The sequence below is a fragment of the Sus scrofa genome, chromosome 13, assembly GCF_000003025.6.
Source record: "Sus scrofa isolate TJ Tabasco breed Duroc chromosome 13, Sscrofa11.1, whole genome shotgun sequence".
Classification (NCBI taxonomy): domain Eukaryota; kingdom Metazoa; phylum Chordata; class Mammalia; order Artiodactyla; family Suidae; genus Sus; species Sus scrofa.
Window position 1 is genome coordinate 131,902,392 of NC_010455.5, and position 14,007 is coordinate 131,916,398.

Below are 14,007 nucleotides of genomic sequence, written 5' to 3' on the forward strand. Positions count from 1 at the left end.
AATCCTCCTCTTTTGAAAGCGAATTTGCTCTCGTTTATAGAACCAGGTGCTGTGTTCCTAAGTACTACACAGACTCCCCAAATTGGGTTGTTTCTCAACTTTCCCCCTTACTGGCTTGTATTCAGTTTTAATGTATCTGCTGAGTCAGTTACCACTTGTCTAGCAGTTTCTCAGCTTCCAAATTCTGTTGCTGTTGCCTCTTCTCCTGTGCTATTTATATATGTATGCTTTAAAAATACACTAGGTCTGTTTTCTATGTATGGTCACCAGAGGGGATATGAGGGGGGGATAAATTAGGAGCTTGGGATTAATATTTACACACTACTCTGTATAAAATAGACAAACAACAAGGACCTACTGTAGAGCACAACTGTCTTCAATGTCTTGTAATAACCTATGATGAAAAGAATCGGAGAAAGAATGGATATATGTATAAGTGAATCACTTTGCTGTACACCTGAAGCTAAGACGACATTGTAAATTATATACACTTCAATTTAAAAAATAGTTATTGAAAAAAATCCAACATGTCATTTTGAATAGTACAAAACAGCAATCAACTCAGGGCCCAGACAGACAAAAACACTAGTATTGACTGCACATGTTACAGGGCAAAGCCATCTCCAAGAAAAAAGCAGGGAATCACGGAGGAGAGCACCCAGTTTAGGGCCTGAGGGAGGGGGGCATGGGATTTCCTTCTCTTAAAACAATGTCTTTGGAGTTCCCGTCGTGGCGCGGTGGTTAACAAATCCGACTAGGAACCTTGAGGTTGCGGGTTCGGTCCCTGCCCTTGCTCAGTGGGTTAACGATGCGGCGTTGCCGTGAGCTGTGGTGTAGGTTGCAGACGTGGCTCGGATCCCGTGTTGCTGTGGCTTTGGCGTACGCCGGTGACTGCAGCTCCGATTGGACCCCTAGCCTGGGAACCTCCATATGCCACGGGTGTGGCCCTAAAAGGACAAAATACAAAACAAAACAAACAAACAAACAAAAAATTTGCCTAGAAAAAGAGGGAAAAGAAATATCCCCCAATGTTAACACTAAGTAAATTATCATTTTTCCCTTTCTTTCTCCTTCTCTATAATAAGCAAATCTTTTTCTTTAATAACAGCTTTATTGTGATATAATTCCCCTACCACACAATTCACTCCTTAAAAGTGTATGACTTGATGGTTTTTAGTATATTTACAGATATGTGCAACTAACACCACAATTTTAGAACAATTTCATCATAAAAAAACTTGAACACTTAAGCTATCACTTTCCAAGCTCTAACCCCCAATTTCAGCCCTAAGCAACCACAATCTACTAGCTCTATTGTAGATTTGCCTATTCTGGGCTGGAATAATATCATGTGTGGTCTTTTGTGACTGGCTTCTCTCAGTATAAAGTTTTTTGTTTGTTTGTTTGTTTTTTGGTGTTTTAGGACCGCACCCATGGCATACGGAGGTTCCTGGGCTAGGGGTCCACTCAGAGCTGTAGCTGCTCACCTACACCACAGCCACAGCAATCCGAGCTGCATCTGCGACCTATGCCGCAGCTCACAGCAATGCGGGATCCTTAACCCGCCAAACCTGCGTCCTCATGGATGCTAGTCGGGTTCATTAACCGCTGAGCCATGACAGGAACTACTTAGCATAATGTTTTTAAGGTACATTCATGTTGTAGCATTGTCAGCACTTCATTCCTTTTTACGCTTGACTAACATTCCATTCTATAGACATATTTTATTTTGCTTATTCATTCAGCAGTGGAAAGACATTCAGATTTTTTCTATCCTCTACCTTTTATGAATAATGATGCTCTAAACATTCATACATGGGTTTTCCTGTGGATGTACATTTGCATTTCTCTTGGATGTATACCTAGGAATAGAATTGCTGGGTCATGCGGTAACTCTGCATTTGACCATTTGAGGAATTGCTAGACTGTTTTCCAAAATGACTCCAGTTTTACATTCCCACCTATGTAATGTGGTAGAGTGGTGTATAAGAGTTCCAATTTCTTCACATTCTCACCAACGCTTGTTATGATCTGTCTTTTTGATTAAAGCCATCCCAGTGGGTGCAAACTGGTATCTCATTGTGGTTTAGATTTTCATTTCCCTGGTGGCTAATGACATTGGCCACATTTTCATGTGCTTATTGACCGCCTGTCTATCTTTTTGGAGAAATGTCTATTCAAGTCCTTTGCCTACTCTTGATCTGGATTTTTTTTTTTTTATGAGTTGTATTTCCTCCTGCTTTGATGTTGTTATTTTCCACTCAACCTTTTTTGGTAAACATTCCTTTGATCTTTTGACAAATCAGTCATCCTGGGTCAACTTTTCACATGCTTTCCAGGTATTTTTCTTTTAAAATGTCATTTTCCAGGCAGGAACTAATTGTAGAGAACATTTGTCTGGTAATCGCTGTTGTTTTGACAGCCCAGCATCTGAAACCCTTCCCCCATGCTTGTGAATTTACCACCTTATGAGTCATGATAGGAAGCAGAGCCCTCCTCCCACCGTGGAGCCAAGAAGGCTAGATTTGTGTTTTTCCAGCCTCCCTTGTAACAAGGACAGGAGTACATGGTTAGACTCAGCCAATCAGATTCCACTGCCCCAGATATGAGCCAGGATCTGATGTTAAAAAACAATAGGGTCAACAGAAAAAGCATTCCAGGGATGGCAGAATCTGTGGTTGTGATGCCAGTCCTGAGGGAGGGGACAGCAGCAGGAGTGGTGGAGCCAACAGTAACAAGCGCTTGGCATCCCGGGGTGGAAGGGATTCCAGCTGATGCCTTGTATTTCCCAGCAGATGTGACAACAGCATCCTCCCCAGTCTGGTTCTGGGCTGCAGTTCGGGTATGAAACTGAGCACTGCTAGCCTTCTCTGTTCTGAGATATTTTCTTTTCTTGTTCAGGGCCAAACTCACAGCATATAGAGGTTCCCAGGCTAGGGGTGAAATAGGAGCTGCAGCTGCCAGCCTATGCCACAGCCACAGCAATGCTGGATCGTTAACCCAGGGTTAGAACCCGAATCCTCATGGATACTAGTTGGGTTCGTTACCGCTGAGCCACAGTGGGAACTCATGGACTATTTTCTAAGCTCTAAAGTCTCTTTTTGGTTTAAATGAGCAAAACAGCTTTCTATTGTTGCCACTGAGAAGCCTGACCAAAGATGATGTTTCTCTTCCTGGGAAATGCCTCCTTTATAACTGACTCTGTCTCTTTGTGTTTTACAAAAACCGTAATGTCATATTGCTCTACATTTTTAAACGTGCTTCAACATTTTGAGGAAATAATATATCAGTTACATATTTTCTAATGGTTTTTTAAATGATTCCCTTTCTCTTTACATGAGACTTGGAAAGCTCATCTTCAGTGGCATAGAGAAGGATCTGTAACTTTCTAACCACTTCACTTTTAACTTAATCCATTTTGGATCGTGGTAACTTTAGCTCATTTCGCCAGCCAAAGTGGCTAATTAAAGCAGAAGTCGAGTTACCTCCGGGAGCTATTTTCAGTGACACAGCTTCTAACTTTGCCAAATTCAATGCTATTACTCGCCCAAATTGTTGGGCGCCTTGCATGCACTTGAAACAGATGCCAATGCGGATGTCTCGTGGGCTGAGTCAAGCCCCAGGGGTTTGTATTGTCACTGAGCACAGGCGGACACTGCCAGCAGCAATGCTCCAGGGCCATCAGGTCCTCACCAGCTGCAGGAAGGACCCCGCCCCCTGGGGCAGAGTGCACTTCAAAGACATCAGAGGCAGAATCTTGGGGGAAGTTGGGGCAAGATAAAGACCGAGCACCTAGATTGAGAGAGCAGGGCAGTGCTGGCCCTCTAGAATGGTACATGCTGCTTATTTGCAAATGGCACAATCTTTTCTAGGTATCGAAGTCCTTCAGGAATGTGTCAAGTTCCCATCTTGCACCAAACACATGGAAATACTAGGTAAAACACCATAAATTAAAATGGTCAACCTAAAACCAAGATCCAAAGCTATGTGGATGCTCAAATGAAGAGGAGATTCAAAGAGATGATAGGGGTTGAACCCACCCTGCATATGCCTTAGAGGTTGATTTATAGCATTGTGTCAATTTCTGCTGTACAGCACAGTGACCCAGACGTACGTATGTATCTCAATGACAGCAGGTAAGAGAAAGCTTACAAGACATAAAAAGGAGAAACTGTTTAAAAATTAATAGATTAGTTTCTATCAAAATCAAAATATCTTGTCACGAGGAAGTGACATTAGAAACTGAAAATACAACAGCCAAAAAGTATTTTGAGAGTATATAAAGACCTTCTTTCTACATCTCAGTGAGAAAAAAGACATTCAGCCCAACCGAAAGCAGGGTAAGAGATATGAAGAGGTAATCGCAGAAGAGGAAACGCAAAGGGCCAATGAACACCTGAAAAAATGCTCAGCTTCCTAAGAACTCATGGAAAACAAATTAAAGCATTATGATACCATTTCATTCCTCATGCCTTGAAAAAAATCAAAGGTCCAATACTAATCTATTTGAGAATGTGAGGGAATAGGAACATATACGCTGCATGTCAGGGGATAAATTAGCACAGCCTCTAGAGGACGGCTTTGCAGTTTTCATCTTAAGTGAAAAATACACACATGATATGACCTAGCAAATTCCTGAGGTATCAACCCTAGAAAAATTCTTCTATGTGGGTAAGGAGACAGCTCAGCACTGTTGTAATAATGAAGTAAACATCCTAAATTTCCAAATTAAAAAATTAGCAAATAAATTTCCATCAAGGAAATAATGAATAAAATAAGAGTGATATATATTAATTAGCAGCAGTTAAAATGAATGAACTAAATCTTTATGTCTCAATATGGACAGATTCCCCCAAAGCCTACACTGAGTGAAAAAAGCAAAGGGGCAGGAGTTCCCATTGTAGCTCAGCAGTTTCCAAACCCAACTAGTATCCATGAGGGTACAGGTTCGATCCCTGGCCTTGCTCAGTGGATTAGAGATTCAGCATTGCCGTGAGCTGTGGTGTAGGTTGCAGGTGCGGCTCAGATCTGGTGTTGCTGTGGCTGTGGTGTAGGCCGGCACCTACAGCTCCCATTTGACCCTAGTCTGGGAACTTCCATATGCCATGGGTGCAGCTCTAAAAAGCAAAAACAAACAGCAGAAAGACACATAAAGCAAAAACAAACGAACAAAAAGGGGTAGAAAGCTATATAAAATCAATAAAATTTCTTTATATTACTATATATTTTTTTTAAATACAGAAGATAAGACTTTACATTGCTCATGGGCACACATATATGTTATTAACATTTTTAAGGTGGACAAGAAGGAACATCAAATTTATGACAATAATTTCCTAGGGAAAGGTAAGGAAGGAAATAGGATTGGATAATGATAAAATTGAGATTCAAATTTCAGGGATTTTTCTTTTTAAAGCTCCCTGTGGGAGTAGCCTGCAGCTGAGTCTTCAAATTTCACAGTGCTTAGCACCTTTCCCCTCTCTGATCTGCTTCTCCCACTCTTCCCTGTTTCTCCCAGGAGAACTTCCCTAATAAACCTTGTGCACGTGGGTCCTCATCCAGGGTCTGCTTCTAGGGAGCCCGTCCTAGGACAATGACCAATGGCATCAAGTCTCTCCCCCACTCTCCAGCCCGGCCCTCTTTGGTAGGCCGAAAAGTGGGCCCCCAAAGATCCTGATCTCCAGGGCCCGTGAATGTTACCTCATAGTGGGGGGAAAAAAAGAGTCTTTGCAAACATGACTAAATGAAAAGTCTTGAGAAGGGGAAACTATCCTGAATTACCTGGACAGGCCCTAAATGGATTGCATCTCCTTATTAGAGAGGTGGAAGGAGTTTTGATGCTGTACATAGAAGAGAAGGCCAGGTAAAGACAGATCAGGGAGAGAGACTTGAAGATGCCAGCCTTAAAGACTGGAGTGAGGGACCCACAAACCAGGGAATGCTGGCAACCACCGGAAGCTGGAAGAGGCAAGGAATGGATTCTCCCCTAGCGCCTCTGGAGGCAGCATGGCCCTGCTGGTACCTTGATTTTGGACTTCTATACTCCAGAGCTGTGACAGGATAAGTTTCCGTTGTTCTAAGCCACCCAGTTTATGGTAGTATGTTACAGTGGCCACAGGAAATGAATATGCGCTCCTCCTAATATAAACTCTACTTCCATCATACACACCATGGGCCAGGTCCTGTGCTAAACTTCTCACCCTGATTATCTGATTTAAGCCTCACAATAACTCTCTGGGGTAGTTAATTTACAGAAGAGAAAACTGAGGAATGGAGAGGTGAACTGACTTGCCCAGGGTGCCACAGAGCCAGGATTCAGACGCAAACACAGGCCAACTCCTGAGTCATTTTTCAAGTTCAGGTGGAAGGAAAAGATGGTATGTCCACCTCCTGCTGTGTGTCTGGGCCACAGGAAAAAGTGTCAGCAGTCTGGAACCAGACATCTCTCCACCCACCAGCCCCCCACCAAGGAAAGACTGTCCAGGACTGGCTGGTAAGCAAACCTTTCTGCCAGCGCTGAGCAGGGCAGATAGATGAGCAGCTGAGCAGATGGAGGGAGACAGGTGATAACTGTGCTGAGGACCTGCTCTGGAAAATGTCAATTCCCATCCCACCCCAGTATTTCAAAGGTGCCAGGTGCTGGAATCTTCTCACAAGAGTGGCTCATTTCAAAAAAAAGAAAAGAATGAAAAGAAATGGCCCAAACTATGCCTCATCTGAGAGCTGCATTCAATAAAGGGAAATTAAATTCCTAAGGAAGCAGGTGCTCTTTGGCCGGAAGGATGCCAAGAGGGTCCTGGAACCCTTGTCAGCCCTCAGGACCCAATTAGCCTCCCCTTGGAGTGCCAGGGTCTTTGGTGAACTCTCTTCTGGCTGGGAAAGAGGGTGCTGTGCTTTGATCCTGTCTGCCTGCCTGCCAGGGCCCCTCACTGGGAAATGTCCCATCTTCCACCACTCACGCCTCTGCCTCAGCTCACAGCCGTGATCTAGGGCCACGCTGCCACAGGAGGCCCTCCTAATCCTCACCCAGCCTTGACCTTGGTCTCCAGATATACCCCTCTTCCCCATATTCTTTGGGCAGAACATCACCAGAGAAAAATTGGACACAGCCTCTACCTTAAAGAACTTGAGGTTAGTGAGAAAGAGAAGCTTACACACAGAAACCTTTAACACAGGCCAGAATGTGGTCAGGGCTCTAATGCAGCTAGAGCTACCCTTTGTCATTGGCGTGTTTTCTCTGTATCGGTCACTGGCCTAATCCCATTGCCTACATGGCCACACCAAGTCTTTATGGGCCCTTTACCCCCATGGGGACTGTTGCCCCTGTGGAAGCAGCTGGAGGCTGGGAGGCTCAGGCCTTCACCTGAGAGGTCGGGCTCAAACACTCAAGGGATCTGGAATTCACTGGGAGCCCCCTATTCTCCTGCTTCCTTAGGGTAGACGCAGAGCCCCTTTCCCTCCTGCCTTCTCTCCTCCTTTGCTCCCCACGCCACACCACAGGGGCTTGCTTCATCCTGCAGCTGTCCCACAGCCCTGCTCAGCAAGTCCCAGTTGTCCTGAATGTTTACTTTCCTCTGAGCTACACAGATCTCTGTCTTGCTAGTCTTGACTGCTTTTCAAAGCCTAAATACGATGTGAAATTGTCAGTCCTTTAAGAAGCAGGATGATGGGGAAGGGGGATTGGAGGAAGGAAGCTGGACATGGGATGGAGAGGACCAAGCTTGTCTCTTAGTGAAGAGATTAAAGGACTGAAGGGGGCTTTCTGGGGAAACTGGGGCTCAGGATGGTCCAATAACTTGCCCAAAGCCACAAACCTTGTTAGAAGTGGAGCTGGGACCTCATCAGAAAGTGAGTGAGGATGAGAAGAGGGTTGTGGGCATACCAACCAGGCTGCACAGAGCCTGCCCCGGGGTGTTCACAGTCAGTGTTCAATGCCCCATCCCTGCTTCACAGGACTCCAGGGAGAGCCTAGAATCACAGTCCGAGGGAAGACAGACAGGAACTGTAAAGGCTGGACAGGCAGGGCTGGAGCTGCCCCAGGACCCACTGGCCCCTTGACCTCCTGCGGTACATTTCAGCATTATGAACACAGTAGGGCAGGATCCCCCCAGGCAGGGTACCAGACCCTGAGAAGGACACAGATAGATCAGTCATGCCCCTGACCTCCAGAAGTCCACAGCCTCCTGAGGGAGACAGACTGCTGCTCTGAAGGCCACACCAACCAGAACCCCTGCAGTAAGACATCAGGGTCAATTACCAAGTCACTGTGTCTGTGCTGGGCTGGAGCTGGGATTCCATACTCACCCTTGGCTTTGCAGGCTGGCGCTGTTAGCTCTGCTGATAGGGGGCGCAAGAGGGAGTCTACAGGCTGGAGGCGGGAGAGCCTGCTCGCTCTTTCCTGTTTGTTCCCCGTCTGCTTCCTGTGGGCTTCCTGTCTCTGTGAGCACCATCCCAGCACAATTTTTCCCTTGGCCCAAGACCGGGCCAAACTGGAGCAGCAGCTGACTCCAGTTTGCAGCTTTTCCAGCTCCTGTAGAACCTGTTTCACCCCACCCTGCCCCCCAAGGACACTGTCCACAGCCAGCTGGCGCCCCTGCTGGGAGTCTGGGCCCAGGCACAGGCCCCTCCCTCCTCCCAAGACTGAGTTCCAGCTCTGCAGGGCTCCTCCCTGTGCTTCTAAATGTTCCCTTTGCTCCCTCAGCCAGGGGAAAGTGGCTGCTTCCTAAAGTTTGTACCTCTGTCCCACCTTAGAGGTCTCCTTTTACCCTTGGGTTATCTAGTTAATAACTGGTTCTTTCTATTACATTTTCTCTATTCTGGTTACTGGACACTGACTGTTACCATATCTTTAATGGCTTCCTATTGCTTTGATCTCTCACAGTATCTGATCCCCCCCATCTGATAACATTGCCCCCTCATTTACTAACCGCTCTTCCCACCTGACCTGTTTCTATAGAATTCTATTTGACTGCCAATGGCAGTACCCTGTTGCCCTAACCTGGCCTGGATATGGTGTTGGTCCCAGATATGGGCATGTGGCCTAAGACAGCTGATGAGAACCTTCCCCTGGGACTTGTAGACAGCAAGGTCTCTCTCCTCTAGGGCCACTAACTGAAGTAGATTCAATTGGCTTGTCTGCAGCCTTGCCTCTCCTCTTTCCCCCACCCTCCACCCCATGCCAAATATTTCTATTTGTGGTAGAAAAAAAAAAAAAATGAAGACAACTCACAAAGAGAGAAAAGTGATTGAGTGTTGGTGAGAGACCTGACCACATCGCTGAGTCCTCAATCCAGAGGTGCCCCTTGTCCACTCCACTCATCTTGCCCAGTTTCCTGAGCCCACGGTTTTCCTTTGTGTGTAAGCGAGTGTGAGCTGGGTTTCTGTCACGTTTACCTGCAAGAGCCCTGACTAATATGGCTGAGGCGAAACTCCTCAGAACTGAGTTGTCTGGCATCAAGGTGAGTCAGGACCTCATGTAGTCAAATTCCCTACCAGGTCCGGCAACCCCCCTGCAACGTCTCCACCCCACCACAGACATGGGAAGACAGCTCACAGGTTCCTCTGGACAGACGCAAAGAAGCTCTAGAGAGAAAAACTAACCAGAGCATAAAAGGAGCTGATGGAGCTCCTGTTTATGAAAGTGCCTAGTTGTTCAATCGACCGTAGCTGAGCGGGACCAAGTTGAAGAAGCAAAATCTAAGAGGAAACCAAGTAGCAGAAGAATCAAGAATACAGCCCAATTTCCACCCCCCAGGGTCCTGAGTATAATGGTTTTTCTCCCTCCTGTGTATGTGGGAAAATATATAGATAATACATGTTATGTAATCATAGGATTGTATTAGTATTCCTTCTTTCTCTCATCAGGCTTCATTTGGAAATGTCGGACTTCAGCGCTTGCTGAGATAAAAACAATTCTATTCCAGAAGACCTTTCCCCTTCCTACAGGACCAGGGTCACAGGGGCCTTAGAGACCTCTGAGTCCACCCACCCCCACTCCCGGCCCCTGATAAGGAAACGAGGCTCCTCTCTGGATCATGCAGCTGGTGACCCTCCAGGTCAGAAACAGAGCCCAGGTCTCCTCTCAGAATGTCAGGAGTCTGATGGAACAGAAACCTCACAGAATTCAAGGGCCTTGCAGCCGCCACCCCTCAATGTCAATCTGACAGGGTATCCTGCAAGGTCCTTGGAGGAGGGACAGGGCAGCTGAGGGCCCTGGGGTCAGGCTTGCAGGGCCATCCTCTCCAGCTGTGATCATTTGTATGGGGTTTCCAAGAGCAGGAGCTTCTTTGCGCTGATTTGCTAATTTCTTCTCTGCTCAAGAAACTCAAAACAGAAACACAGTTAAATGGCACTGATTTACCAACCCGGTCCATACCCGGCAGGCAGTGGGATGATGGAAAAAATCCCAGGCCAGCAATCAAAGCCAGCACTCTAGGTCTGGCCCAAAACCAGCTGCATGATGGGGATGAGTCATTTAGCTTCTCTGGGGTTTTGCTTCCCCAAGTGACACACAGCAGGAAAAGGCATACCTCCTGCCCTGCCTGCTTCCTCCAGTCACTGTCTCCAACTCCCTCCCTCATCCTTAGGCACTGCTATGACCTGGCAGGCCCCTCAGTCAGTGCCCCACTCCCACCCCCAGGCAACAGGGGGTACAGTGCCCACTGCGGGGTACAGAGTTGCCAGGAGTGCTGAGTCTGGGACTTGCTGGGCCGGGAAGTCATTTGAGAGCCCTACGAGCCGGTATCGCAGAAACGGCAGCTCCTGGGTTTGCCAAGTCAGCCTTGCATCTGCAATCACCCTGCTGATTAAACATAAGATTCAGGGAGTTCCCGTTATGGCTCAACAGGTTAAAAACCCAGCATAGTGTCCATGAGGATGTGGGTTCCATCCCTGGCCTCACTCAGTGGGTTAAGCATCCAGCGTTGCGGCAAGCTGCGGTGTAGGTCACAGAGGCAGCTCAGATCTGGTGGTGCCATGGCTGTGGTCTAGGTTGGCAGCTGCAGCTCCAGTTCAGCCCCTAGCCTAGGAACTTCTGTGTGACACAGGGATTAGCCAGAAGTAGATCACATGTCCACCCCCAAACAAATAAATGATGGAGAAGCAGGGGACCTAACTCTTATCAATAAGATGTGAGAGGTCTGCTATGTTGCTTCTAAGGAAAGTTTTTAAAAAAGGAGAGAAGAAAAAGAAAACATCAGAGTCAGTAGAAAAGAGTAGGTCTTCAGGGGCTCAAGAAGCAGAAACTGTCATTCCTTCTCTGCTATGAATCCTCTTCATGGCTTGACTCACCTTTGCCTGGGTCTCAATTTCAAATCTGATCATCGCAGAAACCCAACAGGTCGGCACTGTGGAGGAAAACTCATAGATCTGTAGCTCATAGATCTTGGCCTCCTCACGCCCAATTCATCTCAGAGGTGAGGAACTAGAAGCCAGAGGTGGCGCTTTTCACAATACCTAGATACTGCAGATTTCATTCACCAACCTATGAAAAATAGTTCTCATACAACTTGTCATCCAGTACTTACTGTTAAATCTGTCAACCAAATCAGGCTTACTTTTTATCAGAAAAGTAATAAGCATTTTAAGGAATACCATACAATCTCTTGGAAAATAAATTTTGGAAGAAATCTCATAAGATAAGATTCTAAAAATAGGTCAAGATTTACATGATTTTGACCCAGTATAATTATTTAATCTATTTACATTATAAAAACAAAATCATAGCTCAATATATGATTACTGATTACTTAATTTGTAATATTTATAAATAATGTTGTACTGTGGAGCCACAGTTGTAAGTTTTTTAGCAAGCTAGGAGTTTGATAAAAAGCATACTTTTTCTTTGAAGTCCGGTGTTGGTTTTTGGGAATACGTTAAAAAACTAATTCCATTCATTTCCTTGGACATTATGATCAAATTGTTCTATGTAATTATATATAATGGATTACTACTCATCCATAAAGAGAGAACAAAATAATACCATTTATTTTTACAAAGGGCAACATGGATGCAACTAGAAATTATCATACTAAGTGAAGTCGGTCAGAAAGACAAATACCATATGCTATCACTTATATGAGGAATCTAAAATATGACACAAATGAACTTATCTTCAAAGCAGAAACAGACTCACAGACATAGAGAACAGACTTGTGGTTGTCGAGGTGCCGGGGGAGGTGAATGGGAGGTTGGGGTTAGCAGATGTGAGCTATTATTCATGGAGGGAATAAATAGCAAGGGCCTACTGTAGAGCCCAGAGAACTATATTCAATGTCCTACGAACACCGTAATGGGAAAGAGTATTTGAAAAAGAGTGTAAAAAAAAATGAAAGTTAAAATTGTCCCATGTATTTCATGAAAAGAAAAGATAAATCACACTAAAAAATAATTGGCCCACAGCCAGCATACTTTAAATGAGAGGTAGAAAATAACATTTTAAAAGATGAAAGAAGATGAAGATTGTCTGCACCTGGAATAAATAATTTATGATGTGATTTGATAAAAATAACTTTATTGAATAATGCACACAGATATGAAAGACATCCCATACAAATTTATCTGTCTTTTTTTTTTCAGGGTATTTTGAAAAACGTGACCATCCTGGAAAGCTTAGAGTTCTATTTGGGGGCTAGAAGGGTTAAAGTTCTTAAATAAAAGTTGTTATTACGTCCACTGCTGCACTCTTCTACGCGTCTGGACTCAGAATATCCCAACCTGGGCCCCAATTCCAATTCTAAGGCCAGGCTTCACCCTTTAACAGAAATGTGTGTAGGACCTTGAAAGGCTTTGTGCCCTGAGGGCTTGGGGTGGCTTGATTAATCCTTAAAAGTGGGCTCCATTTTCTTTATAGCCCAGGAGGTCTCATATGCTTTAATAGGCAAGGGCAAATCAGACTTGTGGTAGGAGAAGGGTTAGCGTGAAGCCCAGTGCCTCCCAAGGAGATCAGCTTTAGGAAAGAGTACCAGAGAAGCCAAGCATCTGGACTTGGTAGTCCTTCTAAACCAGCAATGCTCGAGTCTCCATGGCTGTATCCTTTACCTGCAGGGGTTTGCACCCCTCACTTTGAACACCACTGACCTAGCCACAGGCACCAAGAGACCATTTAAATCCTCAATCCAGTTCCCATGGAGCCCTACCTACATTTCTAGGTCCAGCTGCCCCAAACTCACATCCTACACCCTTGGTTTCCACCTTCTGCCTCCACCCTTTGCTCCAGGCTGGAAGCAATAGACAGGTGTCCAAGGTCACACAGGCTGAAAATAACCCCCGGGACCCAAGGGTTTCTGGGAAGGGGGTTGGAAAGCAGGAATCAGTTCACATCTTCAGGACCTTCCCAGAGAAGGACATTGGGTAAGAATTCCCCTTTCTCAGCTCTGCTGGACTCCCTGGGAATTCTTTAATTACAATCTCTAGTCCCTGAAAAAAAAAAAAATGGAGTGCTATATTCCCATGGCAGTGGAAAATACACACTGTTTGGCTTTTTCTGCTTCCTTGGCAGAATCTCTGCATGTGCCAGGCTAGGCTGCATGACAATGCCTGTGTGGTTCAGGGGAAGAGCCAAGACACTGCGTTCAGAGCACCTGGACTCCAGCCTTGGCTCTGCTGCTGTCAGTGGTGTGACTTGGAGCCTCTCAGAGCCCCATTTTCCTTATGTCAAAGTGTGGCTATTGCTATCTAACCCACAGAGTTTGAGAAGGATTAACGAGAGTACAAAGCTCAAGTACCTAACACTGCCTTCAGCTGGGAGGTGCCCTGTGACATCCGGTCCATCCTGCTGTCCCCTGCTCTTCAGCCTTGTCTTGGACAAGTCCAGGAACTGCTGCTCTATTTCCCTACCTCTAACCCTCACATCGCAGAAGACAGGCTCGGTTGGCTCTTTGGCTACCTGTTCCTCAAGCAGCGCTGCCCTGGCTCCTGCCTCAACCCCACAGGCTTCCTCAGGCTTCACAATCAGTGCCCCTCCCCTCTGAGCCTGGACCACTGGGTGTTACACGTACACACAAACGA